This window comes from Prionailurus viverrinus, chromosome A3 (assembly GCF_022837055.1).
Source record: "Prionailurus viverrinus isolate Anna chromosome A3, UM_Priviv_1.0, whole genome shotgun sequence".
NCBI classification, from domain to species: Eukaryota; Metazoa; Chordata; class Mammalia; order Carnivora; family Felidae; genus Prionailurus; species Prionailurus viverrinus.
The window spans coordinates 80,793,466-80,819,732 of record NC_062563.1 but is presented as its reverse complement, the minus strand read 5'-3'; the positions used below and the strand labels follow the sequence as shown (position 1 = coordinate 80,819,732).

The 26,267-nt window shown below is 46.3% G+C and overlaps 1 long non-coding RNA gene across 1 annotated transcript; it reads right to left on the bottom strand.

The window, feature by feature from the left end:
- Window positions 1-2,402: 2,402 nt before the first annotated feature.
- Window positions 2,403-25,912, bottom strand: LOC125162028 (uncharacterized). The gene is made up of 3 exons (XR_007150863.1): window positions 25,847-25,912; window positions 7,070-7,134; window positions 2,403-3,315 (listed from the first exon to the last, which is right to left on the bottom strand). It is a non-coding gene; the product is annotated as an uncharacterized LOC125162028 (long non-coding RNA).
- Between the last annotated feature and the right edge of the window lie 355 nt (window positions 25,913-26,267).

The window sequence follows — 26,267 nt, the reverse complement described above, 5'->3', positions numbered from 1 at the left end:
CAGTTGGTTAAGCTCAGGATCTCACGCTTTGTGAATTTGAGCCCCACCTCGGGATCTCTGCTGTCAGCACAGAGCCTGCTTTGGATCCTCTGTCTCCCCCTCTCTCTGCCCCTCCTCCCTCCTCAAAAATATATAAACATTTAAAGCCAAGAAATAAAAGGGGTTCATAAAGAAAAAGATTTCAAAAATCTCGAGTATGATGGAAGGCCAGGTGACAGCCTCCAGCACTTCTTCAGGTCATCCTGGTAAGCTGTGTCCTGCTTCACCAGCAGGTGCCCCGGTGTACTGGTGCCCTCCTTTACACTCTGGAGCAGAATGAGAACAAAGCCACACACTCATCTCCCATCTCAGCTGGGGTCCCATGTGGAAGCCAGTACCTGCCTTATGTAGCCACGTGCGTGCAGCAGTACCCCGGCTTCCAGGCCTCAACTCTCCACAAGGCAGGCATGGAACCTGCTCCAGCCCACCCCCCACAGCCAGTTCGGTCCAGCTGGAGCAGCTGAGACCCCCATTCATCCCACTCCTTCTTCTCAGAAGGTCCTTGCACCTCATTCCACCCGACTCTTCCTGGGCTCCATACAGCTGACAAGGCCACTCTTGGGAGAGGTTAGGATGAGGAGGCTAGGGCCAAGACCAGGGCAGAGATGCCAATCCTATTGAGCCTCGTATTTCCCCAAGAGCATGAGGTCAGTTTCAAAGCACCCCTTATTCTGCAGCTTTACTTCAAGTAACGAGCTCCTCCTACAGACCAGGCCCATACCTGGCACTGCAGATAGAGTGGTTCTGCTTCTACAGACTCAGAACTTAGCATGCCTCTAAGTTTTTCTTCTAGTCAACTTTACAGATTTCTCCCACTGTTACCTTTATAGGACACAGGCACCTGCAAGGACCTATTCCTTAATGTGTGTTCATTCCCTTGCCCATTTAGCTCAGTGTAATAAAAGCAAGCATAGTGGGGGCAGGAACCGTATCTAAGACTTCTCGCATTCTCTCCAATGTCTCCCCCACAACATGTCAAGTGTAGACAAAGATCTAAGGAATGTACCATATAATAGCTTAGAAGTATAAGGTGACCAAAATACACCTGTCAAGGTATATTTGGTCTTCATCCACAGTTCCTGAAAATGCTTCAGGGATACCAAGGTAAAATGGGTGTCTTGTTATTAAGGAAGTGACTTTTGGGTCCCACCGAGGTCAGGGGTTGGTTGCCAGGAAGACCAGCCATGTGATTAGGGAGATAGAAATCTCAGTTCCACCTCTCATACCCCTGGGAGGGGAAAGTGTCTGGAGGTTGAATCAGCCACAGTCCAATGACTTAGTCAAGCATGACTAGTGATGGAGCCTCTATAAAACCCAAGGGGACAGCTTTTGGTCCTTTTTGGAGAGCTTCCACACTTAGGGAGCCAGAATGCTTCCATGTGACACCAAGACAGGTCTCAAGCCCCATGAGGTCAGAAGCTCCTTTTTTAGGGGCCTGGCTCTATGTAACTCTTCATCTGACTGACTGGTGATTTGTATTCTTTATCATATCCTTTAATAAACTGGCAAATGTAAATAAGTGTTTCCCTGAGTTCTGTGAGCAGCTCTAGCAAATTAATCCAACCTAAGAAGGAGGTCATTGGAACCTCCACTCTGCAGCCGGTTGGTCAGAAGCACAGGTCACAGCCTGGTGATTGGTATCTGAAGTGGGGGTGAGGGGCAGTCTGTAGGACTGAACGCTTAACCTGTGGAATCTGATGGCATCTCCAGATAGGTAGTGTCAGAATTCCGCTGGATTCTGGGATACCCTCCTGGTGTCTGAGAATTGCTAGGTGTTGTATATGGGGGAAGTCCTGCACTGGACTTAGGTCTAGGAAACTTTAAAACAAATGGTGTTTGGGGAGCCTGGGTGGCTCAGTTAGTTAAGCATCCAACTCTTCATTTTGGTTCAGGTCATGATCTCATGGTTGTGGGATTGAGCACGTCAGGCTCCTCCACGCTGAGTGTGGAACCTGCTTGGGATTCTCTCTCTCTCCCTCCCCCATCTCAAAATAATAAAAAAACATAAAAAAGTCGTGATCACCTCATTTTTAAAAGACAAATAGCCTGGGGTGCCTGGGTAACTCAGTTGGTTAAGCATCCAACTCTTGATTTCAGTTCATGATCTCAAAGTTGTGGGATTGAGCCCCATCTTGGGTTCTGTGCTGAGAGCTGCGAACTGAGCATGGAGTCTGCTTAGGATTCCTCCCCTTTCTGTCTGCCTCTCCTCCGCTTTCTCTCCCTGTCTCTCTAACACACACACACACACACACACACACACACGACAAAGAGCTAAACCTTAGTGGTAGATTTAAAAAAGATGATCCACAGAGTTGTATTTCTTTTAATATATAAAAGGTCCCCTTTTTTTATTTAGGGTCAAACTGTAGGGCTCTGATACCAACCTGGCACATGTAGTAGCCAAAATAGATGAAGAACAGAAGACAGAATCTCTCCATAAATACAATTTTATAATCCAATAAAATGCAACCAAGTATGAAGGAAAAAGAATCAAGAGTTCTCACCCACTACTTTTAGGGGAGTTTCTTTTCCCATACAAAGGGAGAAAAGTCCTGAGGTTGAGTTTTCTAAACTATGTTAACAGTTCTCTAATCTGTCCACTGATAAACTCATTCAACTTTGGAGGTTGGTACCATGTGCTTCCTGATGCCCTGGACACTTCCTGTGGACCACACTCATCACCTGAAGTGTCTGGGTCACCGGAAGACTACCTCAGTCCATTGCTGGAATTATAGGCTGAGTCTTGAGGCAAGATACACCCCCTCCTCTGCCCCCCAGCAAATAGGCCTTCTGCCCAGGGAGAGTCAGGAACCACAACACAGTTGGAATCAGAGAACAGAAGTGACAGAATCAGAATCAAGGTACTTCTTCCTAAGTTCATGAGTGTGTGATTTGATGGCACAGTGAAGTTTCTACCTCCAAAGGACAAGGTCTTCTACTCCCACCCTTTCTAGAGGCAGCAGCCACCCTCAGAACCTCTCTGATTGCTCTGCCCACAGCTGCAGTTCCCTGTTCTGAGAAACATTCTTGCCTTGAGCACCATGTGGAACCTCGGCATAGGGCTTAGGCTGGTAGGGGTTGAAGGGAAGGTGTTTGCAGAGGTCCATCAGGTCAAAGGCAGGTGCTATAGGCAGGCACTCCTGTGGTGCCACATTCTGACCCAGAGAATTTTCCTTCTTGATGTAGGTTCTAGTCACAAGCCACATGAGACCAATAGTCAACATGAGCATGACTGAAGGGAACCAGCAACTCCAACCAGCAGGTCCAGGTCAACTCCTGAAATACAAAGAAACATTTTTTTTTTTTAAAGAGAACTAAATGATGGGCTTATATTCCATTACCTAATGGGCTCTTAAAAGTGCCTTCAGAGATTTATACTTTTATTCCCTGTCCCTAGCATATTGCCTGACACATTAGTAGGTACTTATTTTTTGAGAGAATAAACAAATGAACTGTTAATATTTTATCAAAGCCAAAGCTAGACTTGGAACAAAACGAATCAGGTAATGTAAGGACCTTTCACCAACTTTTGCTACATAGCTCCCTCAAGAACCCTATTCATACGCAGAGTTAACTTTGAAAAATGTCCCACATCCTCTTGTGATATGGAATCTAAATTGCCTAAGAGCTAATGACTAAAAGTCTTCCATGTTAGGCATATCAGAAATTTATTTTGTCTATTTTCTCTAAGTAGGCTCCATGCCCAGTGTGGAGCCCAAACAGGGCTTGAACTCATGACCCTGAGATCAAGACCTGAGCTGAAATCAAGAGTTGGACACTTAACCAACTGAATCACCCAGTCACCCCTAATTTTGTCTATTTTTAAAAAGACAGAAATCATTAAAGAGACCAGAGAAGAACAAGAGCCAGCTGTATTCCAAAATGTATTCTATCATCATGTAACTTACTATAGATCCAAAGAACTAGAACTAGTTTGCATACCATCTAGAAACTATCGTTGGAGCAAAATCCACAGATGTCAGATTTCCAAAACTTCAAGATGGCTGCCTCACAGAACTTATTTCAACTTAACTCTTGTCACTGCCTACAGTGGACTGAATGCTTATATCCTTTCCAGATTAATACACCAAAATCCCAACCCCCAAGGTGATGGTATTAGGAGGTGGAATTGGGAGGTGATTAGATCATGAGGGTTGAGCCTTTGTACATGGGATTAGTATCCTTATAAAATAGGCCCAAGAGACACCCTCACCCATTTCCTCTGTGTGAAGACACAGCAAGAATATGGCTAAGAAGTATGAAGCAGGTTCTCATCAGACACTGAATCTGCTAGAGCCTTGATCTTGGCCTTCGAGCTTTCAGAACAATTTCTATTGTTTATACATCACCCAGGCTATTCTGTAATAGCAGAGTAAATAAAAACATTGCCTTATCTGGATACTTGGAGGGTGCAGGAAGAGAAAAAACATGAAAAAACTACAAATTGTCAGTCACAAGTAGATTCCTAGCCATAAGAAATCCATACTGAGTCTGTATTTTGTGACATATTCAATCTTCCTTTGAAATATGACAACTAAGAAACACACACACACAAAAAAACCCAAAGAACTATGCAAATAGCATTGCAAGTTCACCCACCTGCCCTTGGGGTCTAATGGCATCTTTGCTGAAATGTCAACATCTAATATGCAAAGAGCTAGACGAAACCTTTGATGTCTAGTTGAATCCTTTGTTTCACAGGGATATTTGAGAACCAAAGACCAAGGTCCCACAGCAAGTTAGCAAGTTGAGAAATAGAAATCATGCCTATTGACCTGCTTGTGGCAGCACCAGGAAGTTTATATTATTTCAGAGGTCCCAAACGAATTACCATCACCAGCAATAACTCCTTAAAAAGGCTAAGGGCATCCACTAGTTCATTACCAATTGCTTTATGCCACACCTGTTCAGAAGAAGCTCACTCAATCCTGTGCAAGTTCCTGCCCAATTTCATCTTTGGTAAGAAAATGTCTAAAAGGCTGAGTCTTGAGGCAAGACACACCCCCTCTGCCACCCCCAACAAATAGGCCCTCTCCCCAGGGCATGACAGATGGAGCTCTGGTGAAACAACCAGATGTTCAAGTTAAATTCTACACACAACTCCTTTGATCGGAGTCAGGAATGGAATCCTTATGGAAGTATTCCAAAGCTAAAGCTTGCAAAAGAAAAATCAGCACAATGAAGATCCTCCCAGTAAGTGCTTTGATACCACGTTCCAAGCTCTAGAACAGTTTCTGGACTTTGTATGCTTCAGAGAATGTTTGCTTTGGTGTTTGTGGCCAGAGGCATCAGAATGAGAGCTCAACCCTGACCTGAGGATGCTACAGGTCTCACAAGTGATCCTGGCAGCTTATAAGCATACACACAAGAGGGCATCTGGGCAACCAGTGCCTTTGTGAGGAGTGTGCACACACAGTGTGCCAGGCTGCATGGGGTATGGTCTTCATACTCCTTTTGGAAGTGACATTAGTAAGAGCCAGATCTGTTCACACATTCTGCTCCATCATCACAGAGCTCCAGGCCAATTTTGCACTCATTCGCATCTAAAAATAGAAGAATAGACTACTCTGGTTAGTCTCATTATCTGGTCCCTTCTGCTGTACTATCCTCCAGACTATTCCAAAGACTCATCTTCTGCCTTTTTCCCACTCTTGTTGGTCTAAGCCACAAGCCTGCCTCAGAGCCTCAGCAACATCTATCTGGAGGCCTCTTCACCCTGCTGGCTAGCTGCACAGCTCTCTCCCACATGCCTTCTCAACAAGGTTTTCCCTTACCGCCTTCAAAGAACATTTCTCAATAGAGCAGATCAACTTATCAACTAATATACTCTGCAATTTTCTTGCTTGTCTCCTAGCTAGACTGTAAAGTCCATCGGGAAGGAATTAGTCTTTTAGGTTACTGTTGAACTCCAAGTACCCAGGACAATGCCTGATCCATAGTAGGAGTGAAATAAAATATGACATAATTAGATGAACTAATACAGCCAACCCTTCCTTAGGCCGGAAGGCAAGCATAACTCTCCCATGATGATGACTGAGAAGGAGCAGCTCTCCATGGGAAATGACATGGACTAGCACTGGGGGACTTTTCCTATTTACTCAATCCAGGCTGAATCTTGCCTAATCTTCCAAGCATAGTAAATACTGACTGCCACCAGCAGCCAAGAGACCCATCAACAGCTTCAAGAAAGGGGAATCTTTTCTCCACCTCATGGGTTCTTAGTGCATCCTCGATGAGGGTCCTTAGCTGATAAGACAGAGAATCAGGCACACTCACTGCTTGAGATCTTAATTAAGCGTTACCAAAAAATATATGTGATATTCACGGCATCTTTTCTAGGAATGTTTTAGAAGAGAAGAATAGAGGGGCCCCTGGATGGCTCAACTGGCTAAGCATCCAACTCTTGGTTTCAGCTCAGGTCATGATCTCACAGTTCATGAGTTCAAACCCCACATTGGGGGCAGTGCAGAGCCGTCTTGGGATTCTCTCCCCCTCTCCCTCTCTGCCCACCGCTCTCAAAATAAATAAATAAACTTTAAAAAAAATAGAGGGGAAGAATAGAAAACACAATCTAGATACCTCTTGGTAGAGAAATGTTAGTTTTTGAAGAGACTAAGATTAGACCATAAAATTATAAAACTATATCGTAGACTGTTGAATTCATTAACTTAGTTTGTTATCCAAACTCTAGTCCTTTCCATCAGGTAACAAGTCTTTGTTCTTGTCTGTATAAACATCTCTCTCTCCCATGAAAATTTAGCCTGAAGAGGTGGTTTTTAATTACATTCCCTGGGATGTTAATGGCTCTAGTTTACTGTATTTTACCAGGTTGTTCTCCCATTTACAACAAGGCAAGGGAAAGTTGTGTCAAAGTTTTATCTAGCACTCTAGTTTTAACACTTGATAGAATTTCCCCCATTTCGGGTACTTGGACTATATGTAAATTAATTAGGCTCCCCCTCCCCTGCCCCAGATGGAATAGCTACATATCAACACATCTCGAATAAACAACCAAACCTCCTGAACATACTTTTCCATTCCAGTCAGCCTGCCCTCCTCATTTGGGGATGAATAGTAGTCCTTTTCTCCAAAGATCTGTAAACAAAAGCAGAGATTGTATGAGACCACCTTATTACAGCTGGTCAAGACTCAACACATTCCTACCAACTGATTACGGAGGCTGCCTTCAGCCCCAGAACACAAGGGAGTGTTGTACCCAAAAAATCTGGTGCACCGCAGCCCTAGGTAGATAGCTGTGGCTTATTTCTAATGAAGTGTCTTTTTCTGAGTAAACTTTAAGAACAGGAGTTAAAGGCAACTAATCTGAGAAAAGAACCGCTAAGTGATAATTATCATTAAAGTCAAGTCTTCCGGGGCACCTGGGTGGCTCAGTTGGTTAAGCGTCCGACTTTGGCTCAGGTCATGACCTCGTAGTTCATGAGTTTGAGCCCTGCATCAGGCTCTGTGCTGACAGTTTGGAGCCTGCTTCGTATTCTGTGTCTCCCTCTCTCACTACCCACCCCCCCTCTTTCAAAAATAAATAAACATTAAAACATTAAAAATAAATAAATAAATAAATAAAGTCAAGTCTTCCTGAGATAAGGAAAGAAACTTATTATCTTGTGCTCCCATTTTTTGACTATCTTTTGCATCTGCTACAGATCTCCTCCTTTTTAGTTATGAAAGAAAAGGGAAAACCCACAATACTACACATTTCACACTTCAGTGTGTGCACTTCATTTCTCTTATGGAGTTACGTTGTATGCACACAGGTTTGCAGATTTTCAGAGATTTGTATTGCTATAGTCTTTTAGTGGCTGTAAAGGAGTCAAGTAGAGGGTACCATAATTTATTTGATCTTGCTCATCACTCATATTTCTAACTTTCATTGTGATAATCTTGTGATAAATATAATGATGTATGAGTTTTCCAAGTTCCATCTTTCTGGGATTTCCAGAAGTGGGATATGTGGGCCTGAGAACCATTTGTTCTCTTGATATATGTTACCCTGTCTTCCAGAAGGGGCATGATCATTTATAGTCCTCTGAGCAATGTCTCATAACCACTAACACTTGCTAGATTGTATTACATGCCAGGCACTGTTTTAAACTTTTCATATTAACTCATTTAATCTTCATAACAATCTTATGAAGTAAGTACTATTATTCTCATTTTATAGAAGAGGAAACTGGGGCACAGAAATTATGTCAGATCTTTTTACAGGAAGAAAATTAGTTAGAGGAAGAATCATATTATCAACTGAAGGTGAACAAAGCAGAGTTACCACAATCACTGAGGTCTATTAACAGCCTAAGGCTGTATCCAGCCTTAGGAGACAAAGAGTGTGAGATGGGTACTCCTTTGTACCATCTCAGTAGCTACGGTCCTTCCCCCAAACAGCTCAGCAACCAGTTGAGAGATCCGGCAATAACACAGATATAGTAGTAGTATCCCAGTCAATTTAGGTCTTAGTAAGTTAGAAACTTTTAGAACTGGAAACTTTGTTAAACTCACATGCGGACTTTATAGAGCTAAGAAAACAGATTTGGAATGGGGACTTTGTCCAAAACTCTATTAGGGATGCAGCTGGAACTAGAGCATAATCACCTAAACCCCGGTCTGACATCCCTCTTTCATGTGTCCCCTGATCCCAGCCAGAAAGCAGTCAGGGTATGGAGCACAGCTTCCCACCTGGGGGAGGGAGAGGAGGGCGGTGGGCTGGGGAAAGGAGGATGGAGTGGGGAGAGGGAGAAAGAGAAAATGAGAACGTGCAGGGGTGGGGATCCCCACCAGAGACTGCTGACCTTGTCACTAGAACAGGAAGGGTCTGTGGGCACACAGGTACTTAGTCCAGGCCTCATCTCCCTTCCTGCTTAATTTCTCTCACCACAGATTTTAACACTTTGGAAGGGTCCCCACTCAAAGACTCTTTGAGGAGCTCTGACTTAACCATCACTTTGACTAAGACGTCTGCCAGAGAGAGGAAACAAGAAACCCCTATCAACAAAGCATACCAATAATGCTTTAGTCTCATGAGCCTCATTGGGACTTTTAGCCCCGCCCTGCACCCCACCACCTGACCAGAAGCATGCTCTTGTTTGCATTTATGTTTGCGTTTACACTAGACTTGGGAATGGATTCTGAGACAATGGCCCCAGGGCCATGCTGCTATTCAGTTTAAACCTGATAAATACAAAAACTTAGACCCAATACACTAAAAAAGTATTGAGTTTGAGTATTTGGAAAGTTGAGGGGGGGGGTGGTGGCACATAGCTTGAAATCTGGATCAGAAAGGCTGATTTCTGATCAATTTCCTGATGGGACTAGTGAAAACAATTCTTTGTGAATATTCCCAAATATACGGCCTCTCTCCTGCTATCAGCTTACAAGATGGCTTTGGAGGATTCAGGTCTGTAAACATGATTCGTGGGTTTAGAATATATCTAATACTCTTCAATTTTGAAACCTCACCTCTCGGATTATGTTGAAATGCTAGAACAGAGCCATTTCCAGAAAGGGAGAAAAGTATCATTATATCTTCATGAGTCACGAGAGAAAGTAAAAGAGAAATTAGTTTGACCTTCCTATTTATATGAATCAAATTCCTATAGTGTTTCAAACTTAGTGCGGACATTGATAATGGTTTAAATAACAGATGAAACATAGACAACTCATATTCTGTGCCAGGGTACTAAACATTCAATATGCTCTGTATAATTAAATCAGTTAATCCTCACAACCCTATGAGGTGCTATCATTTCCATTTTACAGAGTATAAAACAGAGAGGTTAAATGACTTACCCAAGGTTGCACAGCTAGCAGGCTCCAGAGCCAGAATGTAAACCCAAGCTGTCTGGTTCCAGATGCTGCACTTAAGCCAAAGCACCTTGTGAGATTATACTTGTGCTTGACTTTCTTCTCAGCCTCGGTTACTTTACATATAAAATGGAGAGCCTATCACCCAATGTCAAGATTCTTGAGGGATTAGCAGCAGAACAGTATGAACATTTTATATAGTGGAGTCTCACTTGGAATTCACTCTTTCTCCCATGATTAAGATTTATTCTTTATTTCTGAGAAAAACTGAGTCAGAGAAACAATCATGACAGATTGGAAGAGACCCAAGAACCTGCCTACCACAACCACCCTTCTTCCCTTGTCTGGAAGGTCAAACTCCTTTCTCTGCTTTCTTTGGTCACTTATAGCAATGAGAATGCTGCTCACAGTGCAGTCTTATCCATTTCAGAATAGGGAGGTAACTTTTTCAACAGTAAAAAACAAACAAACAAACAAACAAACAAAACTTCCAACAGCTTTTCAAATACAACAGCTGCCAAGTTATCCCTTTCAATAATTTTCAAGACTCTCCTCTCCCCTTGATAACACTTCCTGGGTTCCAGCTTGACAAAGCTTGTCAAAGTTACTTTCAAAGTATGACATTCAGGCAGGGTATAAGTATAGCAAAATAAAGGAGGATTATCACCTCCCTTGATCCACATCTTCTACTTCTATTAATATGACCTAAGTTTGTGTTCTCCAAACAGTGCTAAAATAGCCATGCCTGTGATACCATATCTCAACTCCTAATCCCAATGACCTTACACCCACTAATGTTGCCTCTTGATACTAACTGACCAAAAAGAGGCTTTTGAGAAAATAAACACAGCAATAGCTCTCTAGGCCAAAGCAGAACATGGCCATGAAACCAAACTGTTATGGCCCTCAAGCCCAACAAATGATTGAAACAATCACAAGTCAGCATCTCAAAGGTTTGAACTGTTCTGAAGTCCAATTCAGTCAACTCCTGTTGCTAACTTTGAGGCTGATCTGTTTCCAACTCTTCCCACCTTCAGACTCTATAAGATTGTACTCCTACCCCTCTTGTGTTTGGGCATGCTTGAGCATCACTTCTGGACCACAGCACTTAATGGTCTATGCAAGGCAGACCCCCCACCCCAGAACTCTTCCTTTTTAGTGAGGCAACCAACAGCCATCAGGCTGGGTACCTGAGGGCCTACGATAAGCAGAGGTCACCTCACCTGCCCAATATGACAGACTATAGCCTCAGTGAGAAATATATCTTCCTTTATTTTTAAGCCACTGAGATGAGATGGTGGTGGTATTTGTTACCGCAGTATAACTTAGTGTGTTCTGACTGATACAACTCCATTATTAAATTATTAAAAGGAATGGAGTATCCCCCCAACATTTCCTAGATCCTTCTTATACCACCTAGTATCTCAGAAGAGCTGACACCACCAAATACTTTTCCTTCTTTTTTTCTCATTGGTCTTAATAGTTTTCTTGGAAGTGAAAATGCTTAGGATTATAGAAGCCCAAGTGTTAACTGATAAACCAGAAGGAAAACCTCATCCTAAGGTCTTAGACAACAGCTCATTCCAGCAGCTGTAGCAACAACATAGGCTATTACCACCCTCTGTGAGTCACTGCCCTCCAGCCTGAGAGATGAAGGGGCCACCTGACCCATGAGCCCAGAGCAGGGAAGGATAGTTGAAGAACAAAGGGAGAAAGATATTGTCAAGAAAAAACTAAAATTCTATCTGGCCCTGCCATTAAGTTAAAGCTGTCTCTAGAAATAGCTCTCAACTGGGTGAAACTAGTTCATGGCAAGGAGAGCCGACCGGGAAAATGAGAAATTCCATAAACAGCCTCCCAGCAGAAATACCTCTAGCCACAGATGTGCAGTCACTGTTCTCATACAGGGCATGATGGGAAACAAATAGTGCCAACTTATTTAAAAAGTTACCAAATGTGGGGTGCCTGGGTGGCTACGTCAGTTGAGCGTCTGACTTCAGCTCAGGTCATGATCTCATCGTTTGTGAGGTCTAGCCCCGCATTGAGCTCTGTGCTTACAGCTCAGACCCTGAAGCCTGCTTTGGATTCTGTGTCTCCTGCTCTCTCTGGCCCTCCCCCACTTGCACTCTGTCTCTCAAAAATAAAGAAACATTAAAAAAAAAATTTAAGTTACTAAATTGCTATAATTTTGCTTTCTGCTCTGCAGAGTCCCCAGAATGCCCAAGTCACAGGACTGTGTGGGGTTTGCCTTCCTTTCCATGAATTACATAGTCACTTCAGGGGAGAGACCCTCCTCTATCCCCCCACACTTGGGGAGTCTAGAGTATTCAGCACTTACATGGAGTACAATCAGCTTCCTGGGCTCCCCTCTGACCCCTGAAATGCCCCAATTTCAAACCATGGGATTTGAGGGAAAGAAGTTGAAGTTCAACGTGATAGGATTCTAAAACCTACTATTTTGGCAGGATGGGGTAGGGAGTTGTCAAAAGATGGAAAAAAAAAAAACCCAAAAACCTGTACCTATTTTCCAGGAAGATATTTGGGAGGGAATAACTGGTACTCATGAACTAATTGGATCTCCCTGATGGAAATACACAAAGCATCCAGAACTGAGAAAATGCCTCTAGAGCATTTTTAAAAGACTTTTCCCCTCACTCAAAGACCTTCTCCACCAGGATTCCACAAAGTCTCATCATAAGCTCTTACTCAGTTGGATTTATCATTGTATTTCCTGAAGTTCCTAAGAAGATACTCCAAGGAGAGGGAACATTCATCCAACTGTTACAAGCTATGAGCCAAGAATGTTCTGGGCCCTAGCAATAGATACACTAGTGAACACATCAGGTGACCTGTCCTCGTGACACTCACATTCCAGCGAGGCACACAGTAAACAAGAAAACTGCTGATAGCAATGAGTGCTCTGAAAGAATTAAACAGGGTGATGTGACATTAACTGTTGGTGGCATCTGAGCTGAGACCTAGAGGGACAAAAAGGAGTCAGACAGGTGAAGGGCTATGGCCACTAACAGAAGTCAGGAGGTTAGGCTCAGTGCGGGACGTAGCACAGGTACGTTTTCAGGAAGGGAAGGGAAGGCAAGCAAAACCTCGGACCTAGTCCTCTCAGGCATGCCTCCTGCAAAGCAGCACTTCAAACCACCTGATGTGAGGTTTTCGACCTTGAGTAGCCCTTCCACGATCATGCGCAACAGGATGGCAGTCCCCTGTGGCCAGTCCTTCCCACTTGCCGCTGTCCACAAGCAAGACTGTGAATGAGAAGGCATCAATGATTGAATTCTTCACCACTCAGCTGGGGAAGGAAGCACTGGGGGTTTGTGCCTTGTGTCCTGGGCTTGTGTTGGGACAAGGGTGTGGTCCCGAAAAGGACTGCTGGCGCGTTACCTGCGGCCCCACGGAGCAGGCCGTGGAGCCGGGTGACAGCCTGGTACTTGGTACCACCAGCTAGAGGGGCTGGTCCTGTTCAGTTTGATGTCCAATCCCGACTTCCTCAGCACTTCTCTCCAGGGGCTCCTCTTGGAGAGATCTGCTTCCCCAGAGGTTAGGTGAGGAGTCCAGGCTGTCTCCCATGGTTGACCTGTACAATCTCTAAGCCATTTCTCTAGCATTCTCTTCAAGGGCAGCTGCAGACCCTAACACTGTATCCTCCATACTTGGAAGGAACGGAGAGGACTTTGAGGGCCATTCTGAAGGAGCTGACAGCCGACAATTCACCAAACCATCTGACATAGGTTTACTCTACAATTTGGGGTTCCAGAAAGCAGTAGTGAGCAGGACTTCCGTTAGACCCCTTTCTCCATCCAATGCCTTGTTTAGCTGTAGCCTTGGGGCTATTAAGGTTTCATCTATGAACAAAAGATCTTCCCCATCAGGTAGAAGGGGAAAGGGGGACAGATGTCCTCTAGCCCCCAGGGCTTCCTCATCCGTCATCCTAGCAGGCCCCTCTGCCCTTCTGCTGCTCAGCCCCATGTTGGTGACACTTGTGTCTGAGATGGTTTCTAGCTGCCACTTTGGGGTCAGGACAGAGTGAGGTTGTAGGGAGTAGGAAGAATGAAGAAGGAACCAGGCTGTGGAAGACCCAGCTAACGAGTCATAGAGAAGAGCACTATAAAGGCAACCTTATTCGGACAATGGGCTTGTGCTTTAGGGACAAAGCTACTCACTTTTCAGAAGGCTCTCAGCTGACGTGTCACCACCTCCAGAAACTTCTCACCTACTTCCGCCAAACTCCTCCCTTCTCTGGTTGACCGCAGCGCCCTGTGAGGCCTTGCAACGGACAGTAGTCACACAGTATTTGTCATGTTGCTTTTGGGCATCACTGGGTTGTCTCTAACACCCTCCTGTGAAAACCTGACAGTAGAAACTGGCTGCCTCCCAGTGGCTGCTGCCCAACAGCACACTCAAATGCCTGCTGGGTGGAGTGTGGCTGTGCAGTGTTCGCAGCCTCTGCTCCAGAACAGAGAGGCAGAGATCTCAGGGGCTGATTGTGCACTCATTTCCCACCCTGACTCACACCTGGGAAGGTGATGAGGGAAGCAGACTACCCAATCCAAGGTTTATCAGCAAGTAAGGCAATGGTAACACCTGGAATACATGGCAAGGTCTCTAAGAGGCTCCTCATGGGCCTTCCACCATCCTGACGCAGGGTAGCATGTGAGTCTTTGCTGACTTCATCTACCATTTGCCTCTTCCTTACCTCTGCCCCTTGTCATATTTCCCTGGAGCCTCTCACCATGGCCTCAGTTCTCAGAGACCTACACTACTAATCCTGGCACCAAGTAGCTTTGAGAGAATAGGCACGGCCCAACATCTAGGCTGTGTGAGAGCCCATCTCTACCGTGCAGTGAAGCGGGTCTAGGCACTCCAGGAAGGAATCCCCAGACACCTGTATAGTGCTGAAGCAGAGCACCCTGAAGAAAGCTGGCTACAGCCTGATCTCCTCACAGACACTGGGAGTTTTATTCAATTCTGCAGAAGTTAGAACAGCCAAGTTTAAGCAGACATAGCAGGAAAAGTGAGAGAATACGTGCCTCTGGCACTCTGGCTAACCAGGAGCTCTGAAGGACTGCCCCACTTACAGAACCAGATCCTGAGTAGTGCAGACACAAAATTTCTCATTTGGAAGGAGGGGGGCTCTATGCAACCCTGCCCTGCCTTACTCTCCAAAGAAAACCAGGAAGGGGTTAGAACAGCAAGAACTTACTAGAGACATGTTGTCCTGAAAGGGGTTATGGACACTCCTGGCACAGCAGCAAGGTGGGGACAGGAGTCTGGGACTCCTGCTATGAGGAGAGCCCTGGAGGGGCTGGTGTGCTTCCAGGTTGGTACATATCAGCCTACAAACAAAAGTGCATCTTCTTTGAATGAAGGCCTGCCTGCTTAGGCCTAGAGCAGGAGTCCACAAACTGTAGCCCTAGGACAAATCCAGTTGCTACCTGTTCTTGTACATAAAGTTTTACTTTAGAGGCACCTGGGTGGCTCAGTCGGTTAAGCATCTGACTTCGGCTGCTGGCAGCTGGAGCCTGCTTCAGATTCTGTATCTCCCTTTCTCTCCCCACACCTCTCTCTCTCTTTCTCTCTCTCTCTCTCTCTCTCTCAAAAATAAACATTAAAAAAATTTTTTTTAAGTTTTACTTGACTACATTAAGCCCATTCATTTATATGAATGTTGGAAGTATTCTACAACTTGTCCTGCCCTATGCAGTAGCCACTAGGGACTCATCACTACATGCTTGCCCCACTTCATCTCAGACCAGAAGCAGAAGGGCAAGCCCAGGTTATGAACATTCCCTAGGAGGGCTCAGAACCATGGCTGGAACAAGATGCCACACAACCTGCTGCTGTGTGCCCCTACTACCTGGGGATGATGTCCAACCTCAGGAACTCTCAGCTCACTAAGTATTCCTCGGGGGTATCTAAGGAATCCCAGGACAGGACTTCATTCTGGGTCAGCTGGAGACAGAAGGAAAGGACAGTAGAAAGTTCACTGTCTACCTCCATGGCTTCTAAATCCAATCTTGCCAGAAAATACACCAAGAGCTGTCTTCTCTTTTGTCCCTTCTCCTAGGGCCAACACAACAGATGTCCAAGGCAGAGTGGGTACCAGAAGCCAAGCAGTTGAGGGTCAGCCCCCTCATGCAGCCACCAGATGGCCATGCAGGTGAGGACAGTGGTCCTCAGCACTGGCTATGCCTTAGAATCATCTGGGAAACACGTAAACATCCAAATGCCCAGTCCCCACCCCAAACTAAGTCAGGATCTCTGGGCATGGGACCCCGGCCTTGGGACTTTTAAAGCTCCCCAGGTAATTCCTATGTTTAGCCAAAGTTGAGAAAAGCTTCTGTATTCTCTCCTGACTTCAGCCTCTTAGAAAGGTCAGTGTGGACATGGTAGAGTTCTCCATCTTACCTGAATCATTCATTTGGATGATGGTCTTAGTGCTTGGTTGTCCCAGGTTGCTCATCTCTGAGATACAACCCCATACAGTAAGAATACTTATCATGATACCTCTAAGACCTAACTGGAAGACTTTATCTCTGCATTGAATAGTGTTGTCAGCTTTGAGTTTCTTTTTTTTTTTTTTTTTAATTTTTTTTTTCAACGTTTATTTATTTTTGGGACAGAGAGAGACAGAGCATGAATGGGGGAGGGGCAGAGAGAGAGGGAGACACAGAATCGAAAACAGGCTCCAGGCTCTGAGCCATCAGCCCAGAGCCTGACGCGGGGCTCGAACTCACGGACCGCGAGATCGTGACCTGGCTGAAGTCGGGCGCTTAACCGACTGCGCCACCCAGGCGCCCAGTCAGCTTTGAGTTTCTAAGAAAGCCAAGAACCATGCCCCCAGCCCTGACCCTTATGACAGAGTTTGGTTGGAAGCAACACTGTGTTGGAAGCTGGTGGAAGTTCCTTGGGGGACAGAACAAGGAGACTCAGCGGTCAACAGCAGGGCTTGGCAGGGCTCTGATTTTTAGTTCCTCATGATTTCCTGCAGTTTGGGGGTAAAGACAGAACTAGAAGACACCAGAATAAAAGAATGGATCCTGGTCTTAGGGGTGTCATGACTTGATGACTACCTCCTTGCTCATTTCCTCAAAGGCAAAAGTCCCCAAATGTTGTGACAACATAGACTTTGTACCCATTTTGTGAACACACCTGACTTGTTTGTGTCCCTACAGTGTCATGCACCTGTTCTTCAAGAGCTCTTCTGCCTGTGGCACTATTTCTCTGCCTGACGTGTTAGCCTGAGGTCAGTGGCTAAGCCTTACTGGGCTGTACCTCCTGGAGCCATAACTCTGGAGGGGCTCCAGGAGCATTGAGGGGTTGGTAAAATATACAGGCAGACATGTTTGGAGAAGAGGAAGGCTATTCTTCCCCTCTCTCAGGGCTCTTTTGAGAAGTAAACACGATTAACGGGATGGTGGGCAGCATGCTGCAAGAGTTCAACTTGGAGTAGATATTACGAGTGTCACTCACCACTATCCAGGGGCTGGAAATCCACAGGAGACATGCCTCACAGTAGGAACAGGAAGCACTTGTTTTCCACAGAGGCCTTTTCTCCCCCTTCTCCCCCACTGCCTCACTTCCCCACTGATTTATCTAGCAAATACCCCCAGGAACCTACCACTCTGCTTCACCCCCCCTTGTCTGGGGTAACTAAAGGGGCTCTGAACAAGTTGCTGATAATGCTGTTTGGAGGTCTGAGGCCAGCCCTGCCCCTCACTCGAGCATAGCCATGAACCACCCACTCCTGCATGGCCCCTTCAACCCAGGCTTCCTAAGAGCAACTGGGTGGCAGGCGGGCTCTCCCTGCAGCAGGAACTGGATGGTCCCTGCATATTCACCTCCTTCTCCTAGGGCCTGAATGCCTGGCCAGACGTGGGGCTGGATCTGAAGCCTGATTGTGGACATGGGCCCGGCCCTGGCTCTGGGGAGCTTCAATTCCAGCCATCAGGCAAGAGAGGGAAACCCAGGGGAGGAAGGTGGGGGTGGGGGCTCCCCTACCTCTCCAAGCAGCAGAGGCCTGAGGTCAGACACAGCCTCCACTAGCTCCTCCTTTCAGGCATCCTTGGCCTGAGGGGTGACTAATGGGGCACCTGTTCTGCATGATCCAGCAAAGGGCAGGCTGCCCCTCCACAGGTGGACTTAATCAGTATGGGGGGAATGTATGTCAAGAGCCACGGGGGATCATGTCAAAGCTAAGGGAGTCACTTCATCCCACCCCCAGCCTGTCAGCTCTCACCAGAGGCTGAAAGGAGAGGAAACAAGCCTATAGACTCCTCCTTATTTACTCCTCAGCAATCTTGCACCCAGACTGGGCAGGGCTAAGGCTGGGGATTCCCCTGCAGTGAAAACAAGATGGATCTGCAAATTGACCAGGGAGTCACTTGGTCCCCTTCCTCCCTGCCCAGTGCCTCCTCATCCATCAGCTCTCCTCTGAGACATCTGTATACCCTCTCCCACAGGAACCTGCTGGCAGGAAACCAGGGGCATCCGTTGTTGGCACCTTTGTGTGATTTCAATCCTTATGTCACCTCTCCCACCATGCCTTGGCCTCTGATTGGGACAGCAAAGCCTCGTGGCCACACTTTCCCTGAACTGAAGAACTCCAGGCATGGTGAATCTCTGGAGGAGATATGGGAGTGGGAATGGGGTGGGAGGTGCAAAGGCATCCTAGGGCCCTGAAACTGTATCATCGAAGTGAATCTTGTCAGCTCAGGCTCTGCCCCCCTGAAAGTATGGACATTCCTCACAGTTACATCCTTGGTCAAGGTCGCTCCTCCCTCCACACTTCTCTCGGGGTCATCTCTATAGCATACAGCATGCTTACTGCCATCCATGCCCCATACCTTCAAATCCTTACCTCCACTCTGAGGTCCCCGAATATCATGCCTGCATATTGGGCTGATTTCCACCCAACACATAGATCTTCTTCCCCACATTTCTGCTCCTTCCTCTAGAGCTTGATCAACAGTACCCCCACCCACCCTGGGATCACCAGGCCTAATGCCATGAGCCATCCTGACCTCCTGAGATTCTCTCCCTTGCTTTCCACAGCTGTTCTACCTTGCATGACACCTGCTGTATACACCCCCATCCTCTCCATTCATTCTGCCATTGCCTTAGTTGGGGCCCTGGAACGCTCACTTGCCTATGGTAACATTGCATGTTCACTGTGACTTTGGGGACCCCTTGCGCATGGTTTTTCTGCTTCGTTAAAGATTATTCAAAAATAACTTTGGTTTTTCGAAATCAATGTAATTTTTGTTATCAAAAACTTTCTTTTAGCTTTTTAAAAAAATATTTAATTTTTATTTATTTTTGAGAGAGAGAGAGAGTATGTGTGTGTGTGTGTGTGTGTGTATGTATGTGAGTGGTGAGGATCAGAGAGAGAGGGAGACACAGAATCCAAAGCAGGCTCCAGGCTCTGAGTTGTCAGCACAGAGCCTGACGCGGGGCCTGAACTCACGAACCACAAGATCATGACCTGAGCCGAAGTCAGATGCTTAACCAACTGAGCCACCCAGGAGCTGCTAGCTTTTTTTTAACATGAAGAATTTAATATAAAGAATCAGTAAGTGGGGCGCCTGGGTGGCGCAGTCGGTTAAGCGTCCGACTTCAGCCAGGTCACGATCTCGCGGTCCGTGAGTTCGAGCCCCGCGTCAGGCTCTGGGCTGATGGCTCAGAGCCTGGAGCCTGTTTCCGATTCTGTGTCTCCCTCTCTCTCTGCCCCTCCCCCGTTCATGCTCTGTCTCTCTCTGTCCCAAAAATAAATAAAAAACGTTGAAAAAATTAAAAAAAAAAAAAGAATCAGTAAGTAACCTAAATTTATGGACTCTATCACCAGTAATTATCATTCAGAGATAATTTTCAGCAAATAGAGCTTTTAAAGGTCAAGAGCCAAGCACTTTCAGGTGCCATTAAATATATATTCTGTCTTCAACCATGTTTAAGTGGCACATTGCTCATTCAGGGACATTAAATACATTCACATTGTTGTGCAATGGCCACCACATCCATCCACGAACTCTCTTCATCTTGCAAAGCTGAAACTCTGTACCCATGAAACACTAACTCCCCATTTCCTCCCTTTTTGGCCCCTGGCGCCCTCCCTTCTACTTTCTGTCTCTAGGAGTTTGACTGCTTTAGGTACTTGCTATAAGTGGAGTCATGTGAAGCCTGATGAATCCATCTCAAGCCTTTGGCTTTGACCTCTCCTTTTGCCTGTAATGCCCTCTCATGACTTTCAGACTCCCACTCATCCTTTAAAATCCAGTGGGTCTCCTCCTCTGAAGCATTCCTTGACAATCAAGGTCAAGTTCATAACCACCCTCCCACCCCTTGGCATTCCCCACTGACCTAGCAAATACTTCAGTTTGCAGCTATTTACTTACATAGACGGAGCTCTATGAGGCCAGAGACCTTGTGTCTTTTGTTCATCACCATGGCCTCAGCACCATACAAAGCCAGGCTCATTAACTGAATGATGACCCTGTCTCTTCCTCAGCTCCATCTATCAAAGACCAACAGATGCCCTGGGGTACCATCCAGGACCTCTCTACTGCCCTGGGTTCACAACCTTTGTTTTTCATTTCACTGGGTTGGGAAAGGACAGTTTAGCTGCTTCCCAGGGATCTGTGCAAAGTGCCCTAGTGGCCAAGACAGCTTCTTCCCCAACAAGTATGGTGACCTAACTATGGCCACTGGCCAATGTCTTTGTTCTACAGGGGAAGTGCAGACAGGGTGCCCACAATCAACAGATCCTGCCATAGATGTGCAGCACTAATTGTCTCTCCCCAGCCTGGCCAAGAGGGAGAGCATGTGAAATGCCTGAGTGAGGCCTAAAGCGACTCTGGCCTGCGCACACCTGCTGGCTCTGGGGTGGCCTGCGGGCTAGACTCGGGCCCCTGCAGTTGCTACCACTCTCCCAGTCCAGTGTCAGGCTGGTGACTGAGCCACTTCATATGTCAGCAGCAAGCCTCAACTGCTTGTTCCAGCTTTCTGTTTGGAAATGCAGCAATCTCCGTTAAACTCCACACTGGACAGAAGCAGCAAGTTTCAGATTATCAGTTCTGGAGCCTAACCTTTCACTCTGAGGGATCAGTCCTTGCCAGAACTTCAAGCCTCAGTGAAGATTTATTTCTATTCAGGCCCAGTGTTGGAAGCTCAGGGGACAGGCCTTCACTTACTCTCTGGCTAAGAGAAATGCTTGGAGGCTGACGGTATTTCAGGTCAAGCAGCCCTGATTCTGGCTGGGGCAGAGGCTAATCTTTGCTAAAAGAGTGGCCAACGATAGATGGTCTGCATCAGAACTGCTGGGCAGAGAGAGGTTTGTTTGCTAACACACAGATTCCTGGGCTCCACCCGGAGAACCCAATAATCCAGTTCTGAGCCTCTGGGGAATGAGGGTCCATAAAGCTCCCTAATTAACAAGGTCCCACCCTACTCCCAGGCCATTTGTGTGCTCACTAAAGTTTGCAAAGCATTGCCCGCCTAGTCTAGCAATAAACTCAACATGCTTCACTTTCCTGGAGCAGGAAGAGAGAACTCATTTCTGCCCCAGGGTCCAGATTTCAGCAAAGTAAGTGTCACAATCATTAAATCACCTCCACATGAATGCAATGGTCGTGTATTTGTTTCAGAAAGCCCATGCATGGGTGCACATGCGTGGGTGTGTGGATAGGTGGTCTTTGTCCTTGAAGGGGGTAATAGAGGAAGATGCAAAGGAGGAGACAAGAGGAAGAGAATGAGAAAAAAAAAGGGGGGTCTCCAGTGCGACTACTGGAGACAAACTAAAAGCCCACAAGCCTTTAGCCCATAGGGTCAGAGGAAAGATGAAGATTGACAAAGGTCCTGGCTAAAATATAAAATTGCATGTCACAGCAGAGCTAGATCCCAAAAACATAATACTGAGTGAAAGAAGGTGTCACAGAAGAACAACACAGTAAGTTCCAACTATATGAATTTTTAAAAACTAGCAGAAGCAAAGACCATATTGCATAGGAACACATACATAGGCTGTAACACTGTAAAAAGCAATAAAGGAAGGAAGGACCCGGAATCCAGATGGGTCCATCGCACCTACCTCAGTGAGAGAGGAGACCACAGGGGACTTCAAAGGTACTGACACATTTCCATTTCTTAAACACTTGGTGGGTAGGCACTTAAATGTGGTTACATGTACCTAATGTGTATCATTTTGCGTAGATGATACACTAAGGTTCTTAAACACACATATGAAGTAATGAATAGCATGAATATAAACATGATTGGTTCATCAAACTTGGAAATACTAGGAAAAGGCAGCACCTTCTAGAATTTGTGGCAGGTATGGCTTGAGCGAATAAGAGGAAGTCCCATTTACCAAGGGGACTGTGAATGTTCAGCACTTGTTACTGACTGATCTTGCCTCCAGGACAGGGATGGGCAGGTAAATGAGGTCTTGGGGACACGACTGGGAGAGGAAATACAGCGTCTAGGGCCACAGAGCATGGGCTGAGAGCCGTGAAGCAGAGCTAGGTCCTAGGGAGATGGAAGGCATGCCAGGATCAGCAAATCCAAAAGGGCCAAAATGGGAAGAAGGAAGTCAGACTGGAACCAAACAAGTGAGACAAGAAGGGGAACGGGAGGGGGTAATCTGAAGGGGCCAGCCTGTAGGGATTCTCTGAGCTGCATTTGTGCCCCGTCTGGGACTAAGGGTGACCTGGTCTGTGACAAACTCCTAGAAGCAGACCTGACATGAAATGGATGTCAGCCCCAGAAGTGGCACCAGTAGACAGAGCCACAGATGGCCAAGAGCAGCCCCCTGCAGTGGCCCCATTAGCCACCCACCGTCAGGGTCATAAGCAGCCCCAGAAGGAACCTGTCCTCTCTCTGGCTCAATGTAGAAAGCCCTTCTCCATCCTGCCACCAATTCCCACGCTCTGAGTATTCCAGAGGCTCAGGACCTCTGGAGGGATTCTGTCCCATTGTAAATAGTCATGCTCTCCTATCAAGTCCTCTGTTCTGAGCTGAATTTCAGCAGATCCTGCTGAAATGTCACTTCTGCTTTCAGGAGCCATGCAAAATTAGCCAAGTCCCTCTTGCACCCACCAGGTTAGCAGGACTATGGGTCCTGGCCGATAAGCAGAACAAGGTCCACGGGGAGGCGTGGTGCAGCTGACATAAGATGTGCCAACCTGACTGCCCCTCAAAGAAGATCTTGGCGCAGTCGGCAGACAGCGCCCAGCTCCTTTGGGGCTGGCTGAGAGTTGCCTCGCCTAAACCGTACCTACATCCAGCAACTGATCACGAGCAAGGTGTCTAAACACTGGCCGCTGAAGCCCCCACCAGCAGTTCTAATGGGCTACACCTGGCTGTAGGCTCGGCTTTGTCAGGACCGCATCACGGCATCACCACCCTCCGTGCTCAGTCCTGCTTCGGCTCCCTGACCTCCACAGGTGTTTACCCCTAACGAATGTCTTGCTCACCAAACGCCAACTCAGCACCTGCTCCCAGAGGGTCCTACCTGCAACAGAGAGGGAGTCTTTACTACAGATTGAAGAGGAGGTCATTTTGGACCCTCTAGCAAAGAAAAAAAAAGGCTGTTGCCATTTTCAGATACCTTATTCTTCACAGCCTTTGCTAAGAGTCTGGGGGTTTCCGTTAGAGCTCCTTCAGAGCAAACAGGAAAGGATTTTATTTAGGAGAGAATCCTCTGCCAGTCTCTAACCTGAGCAGATTGTTCCAGTGAACAGTTCAGAACGGGCCAGACTGCTCAGCTCCCTGCCCCTGGCAGGGGTTGCAAAAGCCATCAGCCTCTTCTTTCTACTTATTGATGTCAGAATGGGATTTGCCAGCACAAACCAGCAGAACAGCCTGGCAGTTTCCACTTACTCAGAAAGGGTTGCAAGTTCAATTCCTCTCCGGGTCCCAGAATTCTCAAAAGCAGCAGCTCCGTGGCTCTCCCTCCTCTGGACCTAGAGCACTGATTGTTCTTGCCCCATTTTGTACAATTATTTATGCACCGCTGTAGGACCATTCTCAGGCTGCTGGCTGGTCGGGTCATTTACTTATCCCTTGTATTATTATTTTCTTCCAAGAACAAACCAGCAGCCAGCTAGGAACTCCTCATCCAGATTTTTTGTAGGAAGAAGACTGTGCCAGGCTTCCTCCCAGTGTGGCTGCTGGGTTACATTATAAGGAATTATAAGGATTTTTAATCCTTTCTTTTTAAGTGACTTTTACTATCACCATCTCTTTTTTAATTAAAAAAGAAATTCATTGTATTCATTTCCTATCGCGGCAGTTACCAATTACCATGCATGAAGTGGCTTAAAACAATCCAAGTTTATCATCTTACAGTTTTGTAGGTCAGGAGTCCAACATGGCTCTCGCTGGGCTAAAATCAAGGTGTCAGCAGGGCCCTATTCCTTTTCCGGAGGCTCTAGGCAAGAACCCGTTCTCTTATCTTTTCTAGCTTCTGGGGGTCACCAGCATTTCTGGGCTCCTGGGCCCCCTTCCATCGGCAATGGCTGGTGGAGTCCTTCTCCTAGGGCTCCGTTCTCCTGTGCCTGTGCCTGTGTCATCCCCCCATGGTTAAAGACTTCTGTGATTACATTTTTTTTAACTTTCTTTTTAACGTATATTTTTGAGACAGAGAGAGACAGAGTATGAGCGAGGGAGGGGCAGAGAGAGAGAGGGAGACACAGAATCCAAAGCAGGCTCCAGGCTCCAAGCTGTCAGCACAGAGCCTAACATGGGGCTCGAACCCACAAACTGTGAGATCATGACCTGAGCTGAAGCCGGACGCGCAGCCGACTGAGCTGCCCAGGCGCCCCAAGACTTCTGTGATGACATTGGATCCACCTGGATTATCCAGGCTAATCTCTCTTTCGCCAGGTCAGCTCATTAGCAACATCAAGTTCACCTGGAAACTTGATTCCCTTTCCTCATGTAACCTTACGTGTTCACAGACTCTGGGGAGTAGAGTGTGGCCATCTTTGGGAGGCCATTATTCTGCCTATAACATATATGTCCATTGTAGAAAATTTGGAAACACAGGAAAAGTATAGAGGAGGATATATAAGCCACTTCCAATTCCACTGCCCAGAGAGAACCAACAGTTTAGTCCTCGGTTAGTCCTTTTTCTTTGTAAACTGGATTTGGATAATACTATAGGATAGGATTTCTATGCTGTTTAATATTTTGCTACATTCCATTTTTTATTGGCTATCTAGCACTCTACTGTGTGGATATACTATAATTTATTGAACTTAGTTAATCCTCTGGGGTAAGACATATAATTTATCTCTAACTTCTCTTTATGCCTAGTAGGCCTGTAGTAAACATCCCTGAAGCTATGTCTGTGTATTCTTAGCATACATTTCCTAAAGGCATCCGAAGACTGGGTGACCATATCATTTGTCCTGCAAAGTGGGACATGTTTTGAGAATGAAAAGGGCTAAATTCCAAAAATTAACAGTAACTCATAACGACCAACAAGGCAGGACTGACCTGGGCATGATACATCCTGCCCACCTGGCCTCCTGGAATGTTGCAATGATTTACATTCGCACCAGCAGCACCCGAGTCTCCTCGCTCGAAGTCTTTGCCGAGATTGCCAGGACTCGCCCTGCCCCCCGTCGTATCTTCCTAAAACTGAAAACCACACCAAGGCGAATGCATGCTAACTCTCACTGGAGAGGTGGCCGTGGCAGGCCCGTTTCTTGTGGCAGGGAGAGGACAGCCAAGTCATTCTTGGCCCTCGTTGCCAGGGATTTTAATTGAGGCGAGTCTACTTTGGTTTCTGGTCCAGGTACAGACTGGACTAGCTTCAAGACAGTGGCGACTGACCTCCCCTCCCTGCACAGGGAGGCAGGTACAGCCTCAGCTAGAAGAGGCACTTTCCCACACAGCTCTCCCCAGGCCCGGGCAGGTGTCCCTGGGGAGCCCCACAACAAGACAGTATTACCTGAGCAGATTCACCTGACAAACTCACCTGAGCAAGAGACACTGACCCTGAAGAGCCAATGGCAAGAGCTTGAAGCTGCGGTCAGGCAGTTTCCTACACAGAGAATGTAACAAAGACCAAGTTACACTTTCTCTTCAGAGGACTTCCTCTTGGATAGAAGCCTCTGAAACCATCAAGTGTCAAGAAGATACCCAAATAAGGCAGTTGCTGAAACCACAAAAACTAAAAGACTAAATTAATTGTGAAGATGTTTTCTAACGTGCAAATTGGGATTCTTTTTTTTTTTTTTTTTTGGTATTTGTTTGTTTGTTTCTTTGTTTTTTCATTTTAGTGGAGGTTATTTGAATCTGGCCACCAAGACTGCAAAATGCTTTCTGGGAAAGAAACCCAGGCTCATGCACCAGGCTGCCTCGCTTGGCTTCTGGATGTGTGAAATGGGCATCATGAA